The sequence below is a fragment of the Alosa alosa genome, chromosome 10, assembly GCF_017589495.1.
Source record: "Alosa alosa isolate M-15738 ecotype Scorff River chromosome 10, AALO_Geno_1.1, whole genome shotgun sequence".
Taxonomy (NCBI): domain Eukaryota; kingdom Metazoa; phylum Chordata; class Actinopteri; order Clupeiformes; family Clupeidae; genus Alosa; species Alosa alosa.
This window is the reverse complement of record NC_063198.1, coordinates 32734897-32755743: the sequence shown is the minus strand read 5'-3', so window position 1 is coordinate 32755743 and position 20847 is coordinate 32734897. Positions and strand designations below refer to the sequence as shown.

General features: G+C 43.1%; 1 long non-coding RNA gene across 2 annotated transcripts in view; it reads left to right on the top strand.

Annotated features, from left to right (window-relative positions):
* The window catches only part of LOC125301463, a 33093-nt gene that overhangs the window by 3003 nt on the left and 9243 nt on the right, over positions 1-20847 (top strand). Inside the window, exons 2-4 of one of the 2 annotated variants that reach the window (XR_007194750.1) lie at positions 11832-11905; positions 17883-17962; positions 18235-19140. This is a non-coding gene — a long non-coding RNA (uncharacterized LOC125301463). Of the gene's footprint in view, positions 1-11831; positions 11906-17882; positions 17963-18234; positions 19141-20847 lie in introns of those variants that run through there. The other variant, XR_007194749.1, reaches the window with a different exon arrangement.

Genomic DNA, 20847 nt, shown 5'->3' with positions numbered 1-20847 from the left:
AAATGAGGTGTTGTAATCGCAGGGTATCTGTGACCTAACATAGTCAAAACTGCCTCGAAATTGGAAGTGTAGGATCATTATGACACCCTCTGAATGCACGTTTAAAATGGAATTCCGTTAATGGGGGCCACACAATAAATTAATTTATGTTACTATACACCAACTGGCCTGTAGGTGGCCGGAGACAGTTTTCTGTGAATATCTCGAGAACCGTAGGGCCTAGGAGGTCCACCTTTTTTTTTTGTATGTTGGTCTTAATGGGGCATGTCAACCCATCCCATTACCACTTATTTCATATGTAGCGCCACCTAGTTAAAAATTAAAAAGCAAAAAAATTAGGTGTTTTCATCACAATATCTCTGGCTGACATGGTCAAAACTGCATGAAATTGAAAGTGTAGGATCATTATGACACCCTCCGAATGCATACCAAGTTTTGTGGACAAGTTTCGTTCATGGGGGGCCTTACAATAAAATAATTTATGTGTACATTTAGTGACCGTACACCAACAAGGATTCCCGGGACACATGCACACAATTCAAGAATTTCTCAGAATTATGAACAGGCAAGATGGGGGTGGGGTTGTATAAAATGAATTTTACATGTGAAATCTATGTACTAATCATGTTTTGGTACTTGTTGTCTAGCAGATACCAGTGAGAATTGAGTGTGGATAATGCATAAGACAGTTAGAATCATGTAGGCCTTTCAGCGTGATTTATTTTTGTGGAAAAAATGTGCTGGACTGGGCGGCGGTCATATTTTGTACCGCTCTGCAGTACATCTAGTTGATGACGTGTTTATATGCGCTGCAAGATGAGCAGCTCCCATGTGGAATGAGAACTAAGATGACTGTATTGTGTTGCGCTCAAACTGTAGAGTTGAGTTCATTGCTGATGATGGTCAGGATCAAGTTTTACTTTCATGTATTTGCACAGATCTTAAGGCTATAAGTTGAAAAAAACTGGTGAATAGTACTTTTTTCAAATCCTCAAATACCGCCAAAAATATCACAACATATCGTGATATAGTTTTAAGTCTATCCTAGGTAACATAAGGCCACTTACAGTCAGTGCTGACAGAACAAGGTGCAATTATTATTAGCGCACTTTGACCTTTTAGTCCAAACCCTGATCTTGGGCATTCATGGACTAAAAATGAAGGTTTTTAATGGTGCTTGTGGTGGGCAGTCATCTAGTATGACTTTTTCATTACTGTGTTGTGTGCACAGTCTATAAATCATTATCAGCCTTCTTGAGGAGGGGTCCTTGGCTTGAGGAATGACTTGCCTTTGATCACTAAATAATTAAACCATTGCAATTAATGATACCATCAAAAAGATGAAACGCCTTTCTCTGTCAGGCAGGCTGGCTGTGTTAACTCACATAATGTCCACTTGTTGACAAAGGCACTTGGTGATTTTTGAGTAAGGTTTCTGAGTGATTTGGTGGATTATTCATTCATTTGGATATAAGACTGTGTCAGTGAAAACATGTGATTAGTTGACTGAAAAATATTCATAAGATGTATGTCTACCGTGTTAAACATAGTTTTGTAGATTTTATTTAATATGGTGCCTTTCTTTGTTTTGTTTGTATACATGTTTACATTTGAGGATGGGGAGCATTCATGCTGTACTAAACAGTTGTTCAAAGAAAATATTTCAGATCAGCAACATTTAAGTTCTGACTAACGACTGATTTAGTTTGTGTGCCACTGGCGAGCTCTTGAGATGGCAGGCAGTTCTCCGCCATTTTTAGCGAGTGTAGCTGTTGATACCAAGCAAGCACAATGCCAACTGCACTCCTTCTCAGTTATGTAGTGTTAACACGACAATCAGATTTTCTACCTATGGTTTATGTTCATCAAACTCGGCTATTGGCTCTGTGCAGAGAGCGAGAGTGTGATGCAGTTGCCATAGACCAGAATGTGTTCGGGTGTGATTTTTTCCACAAGAAGGCTTTAGACTACCTGCAGTCTTTGCTGCTGGCTAAAAATAACTGGTAGCAGCGATGGATACGAGAGAGAGAGGGAGAGGGGGAGATGGTGTTTTTATTGGGGCTGCTTGGTTTGTTTGCCAGGGATGGATACAATAGAGCTGTGAGAAGAGAGGGAGAGAGAGAGAGAGAGAGAGATGGTGTTTTTATTGGGGCTGCTTGGTTTGTTTGCCAGGGATGGTGCATCTTGTGCTGCTGTCTGAATCTCTGTTTGCAGGGGCACCAGCAGCAGCAGAATGGCTTCTTTTTTTTTCTAGAGAGATTTGAAGATCTATTTATAGATGCCTGCTGGAGCGCTGACCGAGTGGTGGTGGTAGTGCTTCTGCTGCTTCTCTCGCTCTCTCTAGCGTGCGCTCTCTCACTCTCTCTCTCTCTCTCTCTCTCTCTCTCTCTCTCTTTTTACACTGCTTTTATCTTTCCCCTCCCTCTCTTCTCTCCCTGTACTGCATATGCCTCCCACCACTCTTTGTTTCCCCTTTCCCATGTAGTTTTCTCACAATCATTTTGTCTGCACCCATTTGCCTACCCAATATTTTTCCAATGGTAGCCTCTTATAGCCATGTTTTCTGCTAAAGCTGTGGTGTGGATGTGAATTATTGATTTTAGCTGAGGGAAGGTGACTGGTGGTGAGGCTTTAGGTCTTGGCTCAGATTTGGCTGGGGTCACTGTCACAGAGAGATGGAGAGAGAAAGAGAGATTGAAGACACACTCAGGGCTGATGGGAAACACAGGAGGAGGAGGAGGAGAGACAGCCTCCATAACACGCCAAAAGATCTATCTACAGTACATTACTTTTCAAAATAGGAGCTGCACCATCTAGAGGCACCAAGTCCCAATTATGGCTTACTTCTGGATGAAGACGGTGATGGTTGTGGTTTTTTTTTTTTTTTTTTTTTTTTTTATAATGTGTATCAGAATAACATAAATAACATGATTCTGACTATATAAAATTGATGCATTAGGTCAGTATGCTGGGTGTCTAGAGTTTTATTTTGAAAAATGCTGGAGAAATTCTTTGTAGGGTGTCCCTCTTAGCTAATGGTTTTATTGACTAAATACGCATTTACGGAGGCTCAGATTTGCACATTAATTAAGCGGCACCACCCGAGTCTGATTATTACATTGGGAAGAGCTGAGGGATGCTCTTGCTGTGTCCACAGACGGCTGGTGTGAGTTTCTAAGTATCGCGCCCGTAGTGGCGGGTGGTCATAAGGTTTCAGTTGCATTAGCATCATCAAGACCAGCTAGCAGCTGTGCTGCACTGCACTCGTGCAAGTTAAATTTATCACACTTAGGCTACACATGCAGTTGTTGTATCCTTGGCAATATTGTATTCCATTCCTTTGCACATTTTGGGCACCTTTCCATGAGGCTCACTGTCTACACGATACGCATTGCTTGTGGGAGTTGGGGGTAAGAGGGTGTTTATAAATAGTACTGCATATGCACCAGTGTAGGCCTAATGTGTTTCTGATAAAAAGAACTTAAAAAAAAAACGTCCATTTCCTTAGGCAAAGGTTGTCTTGTTTTGCAGGATGGTGTCGATTGTGGGATGTTTTGATGCAGCAGTGGTAGCCTCAGCAGTGCGAAGGTTGTCTTGTTTTGCAGGACTGTGTCGATTGTGGGATGTTTTGATGCCTCAGCAGTACGAGCTACTCAGCTGGCTGACTTAAAACAGGCAACATCGATCCTGTTAAACACCCTACGTGAGCGCTGTATATCTTGGGAAGCTGCTCACCCTTCACCTCTTGTCCACCCAACCCCCTCCACACCGCATGTATTTGTGGCTCTGGCTTGCGTAGTAGTGTATACATACATACACCTACACACACACACATGCATGTACAAACAAACACACTCACACACAGGACTCCTGCGGTCTGGCCTATAGGAATTAGGTAGCATTAGTGGATCTTTATCTCTGATCACGTGTCTAAGGGCTAGTCCACATGTACCAAACCGATCTTTGTTTCCTCCGTCTTCCCTGGAACCGTATCAAGAATATTTGCGTCCAAACGGATCCATCTCAACACGACTCAACACGTTACTTCATATCCTATGTTTCTCTTACAGAAATTGACCAAAGCTTGCACGCTGTAGGCTATACAAACAGACAGAATAGACTACGATGAAAATGGCTAGTGCAAGGAAACCAGAATTGTTTGTGTGGACTGATAGTGAACTGCCAACTGTAGTCAACTGTAAAAACTAATAAACTTCATTTTTACGGTTTGTGAAGGGTGCAGTCCCGTCCTTTATTTGGCTAATGCAGGTACAAATAATCTCCTTTACTTTCTTTGGTTGTAGGATAGTCTGCGATTCACATTAGTTTTGGCTATCACTGCAAGTGCATAGGCTACTAAACGCTAGGTCTGCCCAAGTTAGGCTATCCTGTCGCCACATTTATAATATTACTATAATACCTTCGTTAGTAACAGTCGACACTTTTGCCTGCATCAAATCGCGCATTCGCATTTAGTGTGCATCTACCATAGGCTTAACATGAGTTACGCGTCTTTGTATGCTCATATCTGACTTCACTAGACTATGAATGCATTTATTTATGTTGTAAGACATGTAAAATAAATGAATGACACTGCCACTACGCACAAATTAATTTAAACTTACACCGCACTTCCCTAATAACTTCTGACTAATAGTTCTCTCGCGTCACCGACGATAGCTAGAAATGCATCAAGAAAACACAGGGAAAACACTGTTCAGCCCACCAAGTCATGAGAATGAGTCATGATTGGCGCTGCGCAGCATCAGTTGTGATATTTATCCTACTGAGTGTAATCGTAGGCAATGTCATGTATGAAAACTAGTATTGTATAGGCAATACTATAAGTGTCAAGTCCAGGGGTGTGGCGATGACGTCATCAATACGCAGGTATGCGGTTTCGCCGTCCAAACGAACTCACAAGGGCTACGGTTTCAGATTTTTCCACCCTGGGACCAGGTTTAAAAAAAGTCCGGTTTCGGGCAGTGCGTTTACAGGATTCGTTTGGACGATCGGCCAAGACGAAGCAAAACCGGTGCGTTTAACTCAAAAAGCGTCTCCGTGTGGAGAGAACCTGAACCAAACCTTTGCACAGTGCACACACACACACACGCACACGCACACCTCTGTAAGCCCCACCCTGGGAGCAACCTTCTCTTTGATGCTGAACCTTTTACTGCATCTAGAGACTTGGTGAGAATATTCTGATTTCTCTTCAGCTCAGCCAGTGCTTAGTTTAGAAGCATGATTGTGACTGACGGAAATGAAAGGGGTGGAAGTAGAGTATCAGGGATCCAACCAAATACACTTGGGTAGAATATGAAAAAAATATCTCAACCTTGAACCGTGATTGGAATCTATAGCTGTAATTAGGAAATAAACTGTTCTGTCAAAACCTTTATGGAGGTTAAGTAGTTCTGTCTGTCACCTAAAAGAGATCAGCTTGGCTTTCTGTGTGAATGTTTTTGTAATTTGAAATTTGGCCTACGAAGGCAACTTCCCTCTTGCAGAATCCTTCCCACTCTCGTAGGTCCATTGATCAAAATCTGTTGTCAGTCCCACGCACTTGATTCTACTGCCCCACTGTCAGTCCCACGCACATGATTTTACTACCCCCAGACTCCTGAATGCTCTTCCAATTAGCATTAAGTTTGCTGAAAGTGTTGACTGTTTTAAGGTACAACTGAAGACTCATTTGTTTAGATTAGTTTTTGGGTCACTTCTGTTTACAACAACCTGATCATTTTATCTGTTTAAGTAATTTTAATTTTATATGTTTTATTTATTTATCCTTATTCTATTTTACTACTTTGATTTATTTTCCATGCACTTTTTTGTGAAGCACTTTGTGATCCTGTCTGTGAAAACCGCTATATAAATAAAATCTACTGACTTTGTGCAGTTCTGTTAAGTGTGGTTCAATAAAGTCCTCTCCCCTCTTTAAATTATAGATTTGTTTTTTTTTTACTCAGTTAAGGACTGTATGTAACAAATAGCCTTTCAAGTCTCAAGAGGTCTCTGTGGGGTGGAGAGAATGACCACAACTAATTGTCCATAAATACACTGCCCGGTCATCATGTGATGGGACTGAATTTGATGGTACCTCATTTTGACCTGTTGAGCTTTTACTAAATGATTCATATTAATGTCTCTCACTTTTGAGCAAAGTAACCAAAAAATAACGTGTTCTCTCTGTGTACTTTTAAAATAATGTGTGTGTGTGTGTGTTCATGTTGCCTTTGCCTTCTTGTTATTAGGGTATAGTGTGACGGTGGCCTTTAAACAGCTGGGCTTCTCGGCTAGCCCTCAGCTGCCTGTCAGTGCAATTATATTATTACTGTGCCTGATTGCAGGAGAGTGAGAGAGGCAGAAGCAGGGATGGAGCGAGAGAGTGGGGGGGGCAGAGAGAAGGAGGCAGGAACAGTGTGAGCGTGCGCACGGAACCGAGAGAACGAGAGAATCTGTAGCTCAGTGGCTCTCGTTCGTTCATTCAGAAAAAAGGAAAGCACCGTTGTCAAAAAGAGAGGTGTCCTTCGTTCACAAAATACTAACGATAGGCAGACAAGGTAGGACAAGGTTGCAGGGAAGAGCAGAGCAGAGTGAGAGGGTGAAGAACACAGACAGGGACATCATTATTCTTTTTTAATGAGCGAGATTGACTCCATTCATCACCAGACAGAAGTGCAGCTAGCGCTGTCTGATGTGCCGTGGTCACTGAGACACCCCGTTTCCTGAAGACGACACAGAAGCTGAACAGGAGAACACAGAAGGTGTGTGTGTGTGTGTGTGTGTCTTTGGGTGAGTGTGTAGTATGTTCACTAGTGTTGCGTACTGTAAACTCCAGGCTGCTGGCTTTATGTTGAATGGATTGTACAGTCTTCTCCTCCAGAGGCTTCTTACTGTTAGAGCATCTGATCATCTGTGCTCTCTCTCTCTCTCTTTATATCTTCCATCTGTCCTTGTCCTAATACTCTTCTGTCATTATTGCTTTGGTGGTGTTTTTATCAGTGATTTCATGAGAGCATGTTGCCGTTGGGTGAAGTCCTGACTAAGAAGGATTTCTGGAGACTCTCTTTTAGATTATTGGAACATTGACAAGCAACCACAAGTGGGCTATGTTGTCTTGCATTGCTGATTTAAAAAAAATGATGATAATAATTGTGTGTGTGTGTGTGTTATCTAAGTTTAAGATCTGCCATTCTGTGCATCGGGTTTGCTGTGAGAACTTTTCAGGGCTGATGTGTGTATTCAGGTGTGCAGGGTTTTCCGGGCTGATGTGTGTATTCAGGTGTGCAGGGTTTTCAGGGCTGATGTGTGTATTCAGGTGTGCAGGGTTTTTACTGGCTGTTGCCATCAGCTCTGCCTCTGTGTTATTCTAGCATCTTGAGAATGTTCAAACAGGTTTTCTCTCTCCGTAGTGTTTCCTTGCTGAAATCAGTCAGCCCCAATGAAATAGGGCTAACTTACTTTTTATTGATATTGTGTGTGTGTGTGTGTGTGTGTGTGTGTTGGTGTTGAGTTGGAGAGGTCTTTGGTCGGTCTCCCTTTGCTGTGAGACACAGTGCTGACGCTGATGAGGTAATGAGGAATTCCCTGCTACTGCGTCCTCTGTAGGAAGGGGGAGGGGACTAGGGTGGAGACCTGGAAGAGGCGTCACTTTGAGTGACACTGGCACAGCAGACTGTGTTTGTGTGTGTGCGTGTGACTGTGTGTGTGTGAGTGTGTGTCAGTGTGTGTGTGTTTTATCTGTGGGGGTGTTTGGTGCAACGCAGGAGGGAGGTAGAAAGGGAGAGAGAGAGAGAGAGAGAGAGAGAGAAAGAAAGAAAGAAAGAAAAGGAGAGAGTGAGAGAAGCAAGAATGGATGGATGATTAAAGATATGGCGAGGAGAGAGGGTGTTGGGTGCAGCCTGTTAGGAATTTCTTCCCAAAAGATGACTCCAATAAGCAAGCACAGGGAATCAGGAGAAAGCATCCTAACCTCCATCCTCACCCACACACACACCTAATGAGATACACCCCCCCCCCCCATCATCCATCTCTCTAGCCCCCATCATCCATCTCTCTCGCCCCTCCCACGCTGCTGGAGCTGTCACTGGCATTGTCTGCATCTCCACCTGCTTTCCAGCCAGCTTTTCTCCCCTTATTTATTTTACCAGCATAAGGCCATCCTTAAAAATATTTTTGTTTGCAGTAACAGCCAAAACAAATTAAAAATGGGTCGGTAGGTAGGTCAATATTTTTTTTTTCAAGATTCAAAGTAAAAAAAAAAAGTACAATTTTGGTCATGGTGATTACGTAGGAATGAATTTACACAAATGTGCATATCGCGGCCGTAACTGACTGGGTCTTCAACCCGTGCCTTCAGGCACCATTGCAAACCTCATTCTGATGCAGGTTATATAGACCAGCCTTTCTCAAACTTCTTTGACCTGAGGCCCGGTCATGGCAGACTTTTGGGTCATAGGGCTCATCTACATGTACCCAGAAAGAAGGCTTCAATAGCTCTTGGCCACGTTATATTGAAATTTGACTATACAATACTCAATGTTATACAGTGTATTATACAGTCTCTGCTCTGTTTCTAAGGAAGTTCCAAAAACAACGTCATTCTATTAAGTTTCGTTAAATAAATAAATAGCCTTCCAACAGGTTGAAGGAGAGCTTTGATACCAACGTTATCGATTAGTTTCCAGTTTCTCTCAAGCCCACGCCAAGCACTGAATGAATGCTCATACCACCACTTAATTGTAGGGCTCCATGTTTAATGACATCGATAGCAGAAACGTTTGTTTTCTTTTTCACGATCCATCGTTTCTTGATCAACTGCGCAGCAAATTATCAGATGAAGCACCGGGCCTAATTTCACTCCACGACTCCATGACCAGCAGTCTCCATGTTGCGGACCCATATTTTGAGAAATGCTGAATAGACCACAACCAATTTCAATACTCCGACACGGTCAACAAGTAGACTAGGGGAGGAGGGATGAGAAAGATCTGGCCACAGTTCTTCCAGAACCGTGCCAAGTAAAAGCTGCTATCAGTTTGTGTGAATGAATGAAACGAGCGTAGGCCATAGTGTGACATCATTAAAACCAATGGTGTAGAGATGACGCCACAGGTTTTTTTAAGTGAGCCACGTTTGCATGTAGGCAATTTATATTCACAATACTTGGGCCTACTAAAATAAATATTATTTTATTGCATTTGTATTGGTTGTTTAAAAAAAAAAAAACAATCGGTTGGGTATTAACGCAAGTTTACAACCGCAAGTCGGGTCGGACTAAAAGGGGAAAAAAATAAATATTTGGGTCGGTTCTAAATTGACAGGGTCGGTCGGGTTACGGCAAACGAAAATATTTTTAAGGATGGCCTAATGCGCTGAGAGATGAGAAGCGTGGGAAATGGGGAGAGAGAGAGAGAAGAGAAGGAGGCAGAGACAGATAGAGGGAGAAGAAGGGGAGAGAGAAGAGAAGTGGGGAGAAAAAAGAGGGAGAGAGAAGAGAGGGAGAAGGAGAGAGAGGGAAGTGGAGAGCGCAAAACCGCAGCAAAGCCCTCTTGAATAAAAAATATGCCACTATAAATAGAAAGCAGTCCTCATGGCCTCACCGCGCTTTCAGCTCTCAAAAACCTCACACTCCTCTTTCTCTCGCTCGCTCGTTCTCTCGCTCTTTCCATTCTATGCCTTGTCTAGCAGACAATCTTTCTGCTTTTTCTATGCTTCCTGCCGCCATCACTGTCATGTTTTCCTCTTAATCAATACCATCGTGACGACTGTCACTATCACTAAAACCTGCTTCCTCACTGGCAAATTATCATTTGCATTTCTTCCCTCCCTCTGTGAAGCTTTTCAATTCGAAGTGAAGAGGCACTTTTGGAGTTTAATTTTCTTGTCACACATATCTGCTCCTGAACGCATTCAATATGACCCCCACCCCCTCGGCACACACACCTCCCTCCCCAGGACCCATAATAATAATAGGACTGCCATAACACTAAAGCTCTTACCAACCGGCAGCTACACCAGGAAGAAACAGTCTGTAGAGAGATCTGTTACACAGGCATTAACCTACATTAGAGCATTACTTTGCCGGTATGATGGTCTCATCCTTAACAACAAGCAGCACTTTGCACCTTTGCGTTGCACCATTGCGTTCTCTTTATGGTTATTTGGGTGAGCTAATTAAACCCAAGACAGACCCAAATGCTTACTGTCCACAGTGAAGTTACCTACCTTTGGCTTGTTTACAGGTAGGTTTGTTTGTTTGTTTGTTTGTTTGTTTGTTTGTTTGTTCTGGGCTATGGCAGGCCAGGTTGTAGGGAATGGGGATGCCGCGGACATGACGTGCATACTGATGAGCATTCCGTGGGAAAAAGGGATGGTGAGCTACTGAAACGAAGGAGGAGTGTGTGCCACCCCTTTTTGTAGGCAGCTTAGAACGCCATTAAACTTTTATGTCCAAAGTGAATATTTCCTGCCAACTTCTGCCAAGATTGGCCTCCACAGGAGCCCACTGACTCCTGTCAGTTGTGCTGTATGAATGCAAAATAATTGCCCACTGACTCCTGTCAGTTGTGCTGTATGAATGCAAAATAATTGGCAAACATGGATGCCTGTTTGTTTGGAAATTTGACTAATTTTTATGCTGTCAGCGCAGTTTTAAACCCTTAAAAAACAAATGACAGGTTTTTGTGATGCCTGTCAGATTATGGTGATTGTATGCCTGACGCATGTCCACAATTATCATTCACATTTTTAAAGCATTTAAAACATTGTTAGATTTGCTGAGCCACAGATGTACAGTATCAGTAAAAGCCTCTGTACTTGGCGTTGGAGTAGGTGTTTTTTCTGTTTCAGAGTGATCAGCCCCATAGATATAGGTCTAGTTTATCCACCCCATAGATGTAGGTCTAGTTTATCACCGGAGAACATCTATTCCCTTTTTCATGCATTGTGCAGCACGCTGTCCTTATTCAGCCATGAAAGGAATACATATCCCATAAGCCCTCTGCTGTTTAGGAATACATATCCCATAAGCACTATGCTGTTTAATTACAGTAAATGTACCAAAGCTGACTGTTGTGTAATGGCACCATGTTATGCAGCAGGAAGTATTGGCAGTTGCTTTCCGTGGCCCCCTAGACGGACAACAACTTGAAGCTAAAGCATGCCAAATGTTTCTGTGTAGATCTACAAGCAGAGCAGAGTTGCCATTTTGATAGCAGATTTGATGCAGCCATTGGAGTTGTTTCACACGCCCCAAATTTGGCTACATGTACATACCATGTGCTTCACTACTGAAGGAGTTGGTTGTCATATGTTCTGAGTTGTAGTTGGTTTACACAGTTGTATGGAGGCCTAATACTGGGCTTAGTTTCTACAAAGCACTCGAGTGCCAGAAAAAAAAAAATCTTCAAGAATTAACAAGGGAATGATGGATCATGAGAACCCTCTGTCTTGAATTTAGAGATGTAAATATGTTGGAAGAATTCCAGAAAGCGGTAAGTAGATTCAGTTCACATGTAATATTTGTCCTGCGAAACGTATAGCTATGAAACAAGTTGCACAAGACTGTTGGTGCCGCTCGCCCTGGTGGTGCCCTGGCATTTGAACCTAATTAGTTTGATTGATCGATTGGGAATGAAAGCCACAGCAGGAGTTGATGAAGAGGAACGAGACTTGGGATCCGATCGGCCCACCCAGGGTCCGGGGTCTTGAGGAGAGACAGGAGAGCAATGCAGACGCCACCCAGGGTCCGGGGTCTTGAGGAGAGACAGGAGAGCAATGCAGACGCCTGATTTTTATTCTTTCTTTCTCTCTCTCCTTTTCAGCCGGAGAGCCCTGCACCTAATTACCGCTCCCACCACCCACCAGGGCTGTGGCTCGACCCGGGAACACTCGGCCGGTGAGTCATACGAAAAGTGCAGTGCTGAATTAGAACCCCCCAGTTGTGCTCACCAGCAAGGCAAAGAAATAGTCTGTTATTTTTGTTCCTTTTTTGAATGTAGATAAAGTCAGAACTGTCAAGCTCACAGGCTTGCCATTAATATATGCCAGACCATAATGGGCAGGACGTTATCACAGGTCATCAGTGAAGAGCACCCAGTTTAACGCCCCCTCTCCTCCCCTCCCCTCCCATCTCCATGCATGTACATTTCCTAATTGAAGTAAAATGATGTCTAATTAGAAAAGTGTGGATCCCTTTTCCGTGTTTATGCTGCAAGCAATCAGTCGATGAGTCATTAAGCCCCTGAGAGTTCTCCGGGTGAACTCTGAGCCGGTGACCTGTAGATGAGGTCTGGCAGCCTGGGCTTCACTTCCCAATGAAGATGTACAGCAGCTGTTTTGTAGCTCAATAAGCTGTAGTGTCTGAGTCTCATCTATAGTTAATGGCCTGGTTTCCCAAACATAAGTCTAGTCCCAGACTAAAAGCTCTTTTGTAGCGGAGATCTGCAGTTTTAAACTAGGCTTAATCCGCATCCAGGAAACTAGTTCCTGTATCATCTTTTTAATTTGCTGTTGAGAGGAGGTGGGGGTTGAAAATGGAGGTTGGGAGGGGAGTGTTGCTGTGAGAAGAGAGATGAAGAGGGAGGAGCGTGGGCAAGAGAAGCGTGGAACAGAAAACGGTGGGGAAGCAAATCGGAGCGAAAAACACCCCATGCCTGTGTGTTGGCCTCGCAAGCCGAGCGGAGCGTGAGTGCGGTCGCTGTGAGCGCAGGTGAGCAGATGGCTTTGCCCCGTGTGAGGCAGACCCTGCCACCGCTGTCAGGGCACTGGCGTCATCGCCAGCGCCTGCTCTCGCTTCCGTCTAATTACACCCAAACTCCACACGGAGCTCCGAGCAGCACCACACCCAAACAAACACCGCAGAGTCACCTAGTTCCTCCATTGAACCGTGAGGATTTCTGCTTAACGCTAAGGATGGTTAATGGAGGTCTCTCCTTATTTTCCCCCTCCAATCCTTTCAAATTAAGACCTCTAAGGTTCGACACTAACCTTGGAGTTAAGTTAAAATATGCTTAGCTGTCTTCCAAAATGGCAAACACTGGAATTCTTGCGTCTTGCGGCTAGGAATCCTCAATAAGTCGCCTAGTTCCTTCATTTATTTTAACTAGGGATGCACAATATATCGGCGGCCGATATATTATTGGCCGATAAGCGAAAAAATTAAAATATTATTATCGGTCCGATAACAGAATTCTGGCCGATAATTTAATACCGATATTTTTAAAGTCCTAATTTAGGCCTACGTTAAGGTCCGTCTGGCTACACTGAGCTACTTGAGCTTGGTTGGCTATACTTTTTCCTCAATATAATGTCAGCGGTGTGAATGTATTTCACCACTCTAACAAAATCTGTGGATATGCATTCATTTGGGAATCTGTGGATCTCAAAAGTCGAGACCGTTTCCTTGGCAGTAGCAGCAGCAGCAGCGTCAGGCTGTGGAGTCGTGGATTGCTTCTTTCAGTCTTGGCTCCAGCTTGTTGATGTGTTCCTGTTGTTGGGAACAGCACGTGCATGTCATTGATGGTGTTGGGTTTCCGCCTCTCCTGTGTGTATTGGTTTCGTTGCTCGTCGGCAGCAGGCGTGCCATTGATGGTATCTGCTTGTGAGCGCATACGTGACGAGTGTAACAGCATTGACGCTGGCGTCCCTAATGATGTGTGTCAGTAATCATGACGTATTGGTGTCAGCATTAGTTATATGTTTATGCTTCCCCATGCTTTCCTTGGTGGTGGTGTCCAGTGTTGGCCATGTCAGCCTCAGTTTGGGTTTCCAGACTGTGACCCGAGGGTCTAAGGGTGTGGGGCATGCAAGGGCTGTCTATATTTGGCTGTTCTAAGCTGGACTTGGATATATTAGGGTGGCTGGCATGTCTAGAAGGCCTGAGGCGGGAGTTACTGGGTGTATACCAGACCCAGTGAAATTCCTGTTAAATAAGGTTTCAGTGTCTTGGAACTTGGAACTAGTAAGTTGCACAACTATACTGACACAAACAGTCTATGTTTATGTGAGAAGTTAAAATACAACATATGTCAATATGTGCATCAAATACCAATATTCCTGTTCCTATTAGTCGATCTATTCGGATTTTCTGTTATATGTGGTGTATTTTAAGTGTTAATAGAGTTAACCCACACACTGATGAAGATGCCAAACAAGTGTTAGAAAATTAGATTTTTCTTCAATTATATAAAATATATTTTAATTTGTAAGTTAAGTAAGTAGAAGTTTTGAACTCATTGGCAAAGGTGCAGAATGGATCAGTTTTGGATGGGGTCTGACTCAAGGGGCAGCTCCACTGATTTAGTTTCACTTCCTCCATCATTCCAAAATGCAGCATTTTTTCAGTCAAAGTGACCGGCAGAGGTTTCGTTTTCCGGACATTTTGATGATATGCCAGTCAAATATCCTATTATCCCTTCTTAATTACAACTGGAGACAGGCTATGTAGCTTAAAGAATTAAATAATCAGGCTGTATAGAATGCAACATGTTCATTAGCCTAACTTAAACATGCCTAACAAGATAGCCAGTATCTTTTCATGGACAGCAAGAGTCCGCTTCGTTCATTGTTTTAAAAAGGCTACGTTGTTTGTTGCTGCTACCCACGTTATCTCCAGTAGTGACTGTTGAACTGACACAGATGCGCACCCACAAGAATGAGCGCTCACACCACTACCCCCTAATGCTATGCCTCTTTATTTGATAACAATAAATTAAGAAATGTTTCCTATTCTGGGAAATGTTTAGCTTCTTTTTCTTTCGGCCGCGGTTCAATGGTACCGTTTAATTGTGCCAGAAATTATCCACGGACCAGTAATCGCCTCGTCGAGGAGGCCCTAACCCTGCAGATCATAGACAGAGAACGCATAGGCCTACTGTATGCTTTGAGTAAAGAACACTTTGCATGTCCAGTGTACACGGAGAATGACAGTGTCTTGGAGCGGCCGCACCCCCCGCAACTCCACTTCCAATGTCACTGATTCCGACAGATACGCCCGACACTTCTGCTTTTTATCTGGTGGTGGTGGATTTGACCGGACATCTGAGGCTTCAGACGTCACCAATTTATCATCATCCATCGCGTCGGGCCTCTGAAAAAACTAAAAAGGCTAGTCTGCCTGGGCCTGGCCATGTTTGAACCGCCTCACTCATTTGTTCGTTGTTTAACATGGACGTTTTAAGCGTGCGCTTCCTATTTGAAATGCAGCATAGGCTATGCGTGTTGTTTAACTCATTGAATGCCAAGCTATTTTCGGGAGCTTTGTCCTAGAGTCTTTCATGAAATATGAAGTGTTGTAGGGCTGCACAATTAATCGAATTTTAATCACGATCACGATTTTGGCTTCCCACGATCAAATTTGCGTGATCGAGCGATATTTCAAATGCGTGCTCTACCCATAGAACCAACCTGGCAACCCATAGAACGCCCGCTACAAAACAAATCAAAGCTCCTTAAACCTGTCTGACCATGTGCCTGCATGCAGCCTACCAATGACAGCTGTTCCCTGCACTGTGGACTAGTGACATTATGTTAACTATTAGTAGGCTAGTTAGACTATACAATAAACGGCGATCAAAAAAAATCAAATGTGTGGTACAGCAGAAGGCCAAGAGCTTGTCCCCTCCAAGCGGATCATCCATTGTTCAAAAATATTTCTGATTTCAGGCAAGTTAAGTTAACCAAAAAATATAAGCAAAGCAGGGCTCTCAACTCATACCGTGAAACACATCACATGGCGTAAACCACACATGCCTTTTTTTTTTTATCACGTTAACTTTTAGTCCTTGTTTGCTTCCTCCGATAGCCTATAGCCTACTGTAATAAGAGTTGAGCTAACGGCGGGATCTGTGAATTTTATTCATGTATTTTATAAGCTTCATGTGCAACCTACAATGCATATCGTTTCAAGACACAGCCTACTCAAAGCGAGTGAACAATAATGAAAAATGTAGCCTACATCGTCAGTGTTTTACATATCAACGAATGACTAAACCAGGGGTGTCAAACTGCGGCCAGCCATGCACTTTAATCCATTTCGCCGAGCATTTATTAGTTTATCATAGGCCGCTCGCTATTTTTTTCCAGCAATAGACGACGTTGTGGTTAACTTTAGGCTACTACAAACTGCTTTACACTCTTCTTAGAGAACGTTTACAATGTCAATGTCAAAACAGCTTGTGCGTTTTCATGAGTTTTCGATCGTCATATATTTCATTTCCATTCATCACAGAGTTCTCAAAATCACATATAAGGTGTGTAAGAGTGTCTAGTTTCGTAATTTAAAAAAAAAAGCTAAAAATGTAATATTACGTTTTTGGCACTCAACGCATGGGAAGGAAGGCACTCAATGAGTTAATAGCTTACTTTTCAAACGGTAGAGCCTGTTCAATTAAAAACATAGCCAGAGGACGTATAATATAGGCTTACATATTAAGGCTTGTTCTCAAATTCAGATTGCGTTAGGGGACGGGATTATTAGCCAATTTCAATCTGACAATTTGACCGGAGAGATTTAATTTTGTCAGACATTTCATTTTTTTTTTCGGCCAACGTCCGGTGATTACCGGACAACGGAAACCCTGCCCCATGGTCTCCCTGAACATACAGTTTTCACGTTGTCTAACAGTTGACAATGATGACTGTGTCTGACAGTAGTGTCAGTTGGACCGTATTCTTAGAACTCTTGGTATTATGTTTGTAATGCCCACTTTATATTAGTATGCCAAACCCAGGATAGGTAAGTGACCATCAGGTCTTGCAGGCATGCCTCTTGATTAGGTTTTAATATGCTGTATCTCTTAATGCGGTCAAAGAGCACTCTAATGATGTTGTAAGACTCAAAGGAAAGATTAAGAAAAGAGGTATCTGAATAGATTAGCTCGGTTGAGGCCCCATTGCTTCTTCTCTTCTCTCGTCTGGCTCTGTCCGTTGGCATTTTGTCAGACCAGCCGTTAACAGTGTGTAGCTGGAAAAATGTATTGAGTGGTACAGTTTATACATAATGTGTCTTGGGATATTCGATCAGCTATTGTAACGCTTGCCGTAAAGCAAGTACGAATGCAGAGTGCCGTTCACCCTGTTACCCTGGAGTGATGCTGTGTAATGTGAAATAGGCTTGGTTGTCAATCGCCTTCCTTTCACTATAGTTAGGGGATCTCCCACAGTAGGCAACACCTCTCCTGTGTATGTCTGATAAAATAGGGCAGCGCTCCTAAAATGGGGAACGCCTACATGAAAGTAATGAATTGCTGCAAGCAAGCAAAGATCTTTTTTTTTTTTAAGCTTTGCATAGATGTCAAGGTTACCAAGACACCAAGAAGGGTTGCAGCAAAATTCCAGCAACTTTCAAAGTGGGAAACTTTCAATGGGACTTAACAGGAATATGTGGTAATTAACCATATGGGAATAAACAGGAAATGTGCTAAATTGCAGTTTAGTCTATAACAGGGAACATAGTTGCAGCACCTCTTTCCACCCCTTTGCAAGCAAAGTGTTTGTCAAGCAAAGTGTTCAGATATCCTCTGTACAGCACTTTGGTCAGTGGAAACTGTTTTAAATGTGCTCTATAAATTAAATTTACTTACTTACTTACTTACAGATTGTACAATATTTAAGCAATGTTTCATGTTAAATATTTTATAATCTTGTGTGTTGGGCTGTTGCCCTTATCATATGCCGTAACAAAGATATTGCATGTAAATATAATTTCCACTTCCTTCTTCATTGTCTTCATATTCTACCTTGCTCCAAAAGTGGTTAAGTGGGTTTGACATTGGAATTTTTGTACTTCAGGAGACATTTCCTCAGATAAGCACTTCTTTTATTTTTTTGCTGTGATCATTTTGTTTAAATCCAGCAAACTCTGTTCTTGCTAGAACGCTTCTGGAAACCCTAAAGGACCAGTCTCAACAGACAGGTCGTCTTTTCTCACTACAACCAATCTACCTGATAAAAGGTATCTCAGTCCTTGCATTATTACCAAATTGCCACGCTATTTTAGTATCATCACAAAGTAAATTCAATGCTAACGGCACTCTTAACCAACTGGAAGCTGATCTGCCCTGTTTGATAGATAATTAGGCAGCATTAGCCTAATTGTAGGACAGTATTATTCTGAATATTACTCTATTCATTGGCTACCACCTCACTGCCTGTACAGGAAGACTGCAAAGAACACGCCTTGTGCATGTTCTGTTGCATTATTAATTGGTTATTTGCAACCAACAGATGACCAGTTGGTGGATGTTGGCTCAGCTGCTCTCAAGGCGTTTTTCGACCAACTGAGAGAGAACTGGTTCTTGAACTGGTTCCATTCAAAATGCCTTGAATTTTGGCCCCAGCTGTGGCGCAACTGGCTGGGGCACCTGCACCGTAAGCAGACGACCCAGGTTCAATTCCTGCCCCGTGGTCCTTTCCGGATCCCACTCCGACTCTCTCTCCCACTCACTTCCTGTCATTCTTAACTGTCCTGTCATTAAAGGCATAAAAAGCCCAAAAAAATATACTTAAAAAAAAACAAAAAACAAATCCTTGAATTTCGATGCTATCTTGGGAACCAGCCAGCATTTTCACTTTTTTTCACTTTTGTTTTGAACCAGTGAGGAGTCGTCAACAGAATTTGTAGTGTGTATATCTAACCTATCGAATGACACACCCACTTTGCTTCACTTCGGTCCGATAATGTAACATGCTTATCTTCATACTAACGTTGCATCTGTATTACCATTTATGCTAACAGGATTAGCTACACTTAGCTACACATTAACTCTTAAAAAAAGAATGCATTAACAAAACTCTGGATCCATATTATGAATGATACAAGCCCTAAAAATAAAATACTTATATATATATATCAATTCTTGTGTTTTGGTTTGATCTCCTTATTCAATCATGCAGCGACCTGGGTATAGCAGAGACTTTCTAATGAGGAGACACAGCACTCGAAAAATCTCCATAGAAATGGATGGGGTTAGTTTGTAACGCCAATATGGCAGTTGTCTATGCATATCACACCCCTTCTGCGGCAAAACGTCGATATGTGAATACATTGAGCCAATCATGTGGTGTTTTGTGTATACACCGTGCCAATCGTGTTGTGATCTCGCCGCTGGAGCAAGATTGGTGTTGTGAAGCCTTGCGCACGTGCATTTCTGCCGAAACGGTTGCCCGATGAGTGCCCAAAAAGCGTTGCAATATGGCTACCAAGTGTAGGGACTTAAAAGGACTTTGGGTATAGTCAGCGTTGACGGGCTCTATCCGAGTTGAATTTACAACATGCAGCCCAGAAATTCCCTCCCAACCCAAGTGTCTTGAAAAAAAGTGAATAGTGAATTTGAAAGTGAGAATATTAGAGTTTCCCTCAAATTACTTTTGCTGAGGAATAATCTTTTAATTTACAGATTTGATGCAGCCAACCAGTATTTGTGGCGTAAACTTTTGGGATGTTTCACTATTGCAGAAATCGCCGTCATCTATCATGTGGCATTAACACAAAACCTTAGAAATGCAGTAAGTAGATATGATTATAGTATGTAGATATTGCAGGGGAAATTGTCTAGTGGATGTTTGCCTTCTGCTGTGTTTCATGTCATTGCATTGCCTGTACCATGGTAGAATTGTTAATGCAGGCAGTGACTCATGATGATATCTTATCCCGAGTGGCTGTTTGGCTCCATGCACTTCTTGTCAGCAGAAGAACATCGGTATCACTTTTGCTAAAATTCTATTCTATTCTGTAATTCTATTCTCGGTACACAGCTATCTCTTCTATTCTTTGTCCCATGTATTTTGAAACAGACACATACACACACAAAACTTTGTCTTTCTCTCTCTGTGCCCGTCTGGCAAGACGGTCAGGATCCTTGCACGGCACAGGTGCGTGTTGGGTACCTGTGAAATAGCACGCCAGGCTAGTGCCTCATTAAAAATGAATTGCGGGGTGAATTGCTAGTAATTCGAGTCATTTCCGACAATTCCCTACGGCTGTGATTTGTTGGAGGGATGGTGGGTGGACAGGTAAGAAGGGAGTGGAGGAGGGAGAGTAGGGGGCTGGTGGTCGGGTGTTGGACCCGAGTAGTGCCCAGTGGCCTGGAACCTTATTTGGACTTTGGCCCTGGGGAGGACAGGCGCTCCTCAGGGGCTGGTGGAGGCTCTCACCTTCATGAATTATCAGGGCTTGCTAGTAATAGATCTTGCGCACCACCCTACAAACAGGCCAAGAATAAACCAGGCAAGTGTTGATTAGTAGATTGCAGAAAAGATCACTGTATGCGTGCGTGCGTGTGTGCGTGCGGGAGAGAGAGTTGAGTGTAGATGTGTATGTGGTGGATAATTGGGGAATGGGGGTGATGTGAAAATGGTTGGGGGTGTAGAGGGAGATGGCTGCTTTTCTCTTAGTGACAGAGCTTGTTGCCATGGAGCTGGTCCTCCCATTGGTGGAAGCCCTGGCCAATAGCATAACGGCACCAACTGTTTCATCATTGAGAATTTTTTCCTGTCCTGTCCTCCCTCTCTCTCTCTCTCTCTCCCTCTTCCTACTCTCTCTCTCTCCCTCTCATCTGCTTCCTCTCTCTCTCTTTCTCTCTCTCCCTCTTCCTGCACTCTCTCTCTCTCTCTCTCTCTCTCTCTCTCTCTCTCTCCCCCTCATCTGCTTGCTCTCTCCAGAAGCATGGAGAACTGGTGAAATTGCATAAGGTTTCTAATGGGAGCTGGGACAGAACCAGATTCCCCTCTCGCCTCCCACTCCTTTCAGGCAGAAGAAGAGGGACCGATCAGAGTTACTCGTGCTTCCACATTAACCAACTCTTTTCCTCTATACTCACACACACACACACACACACA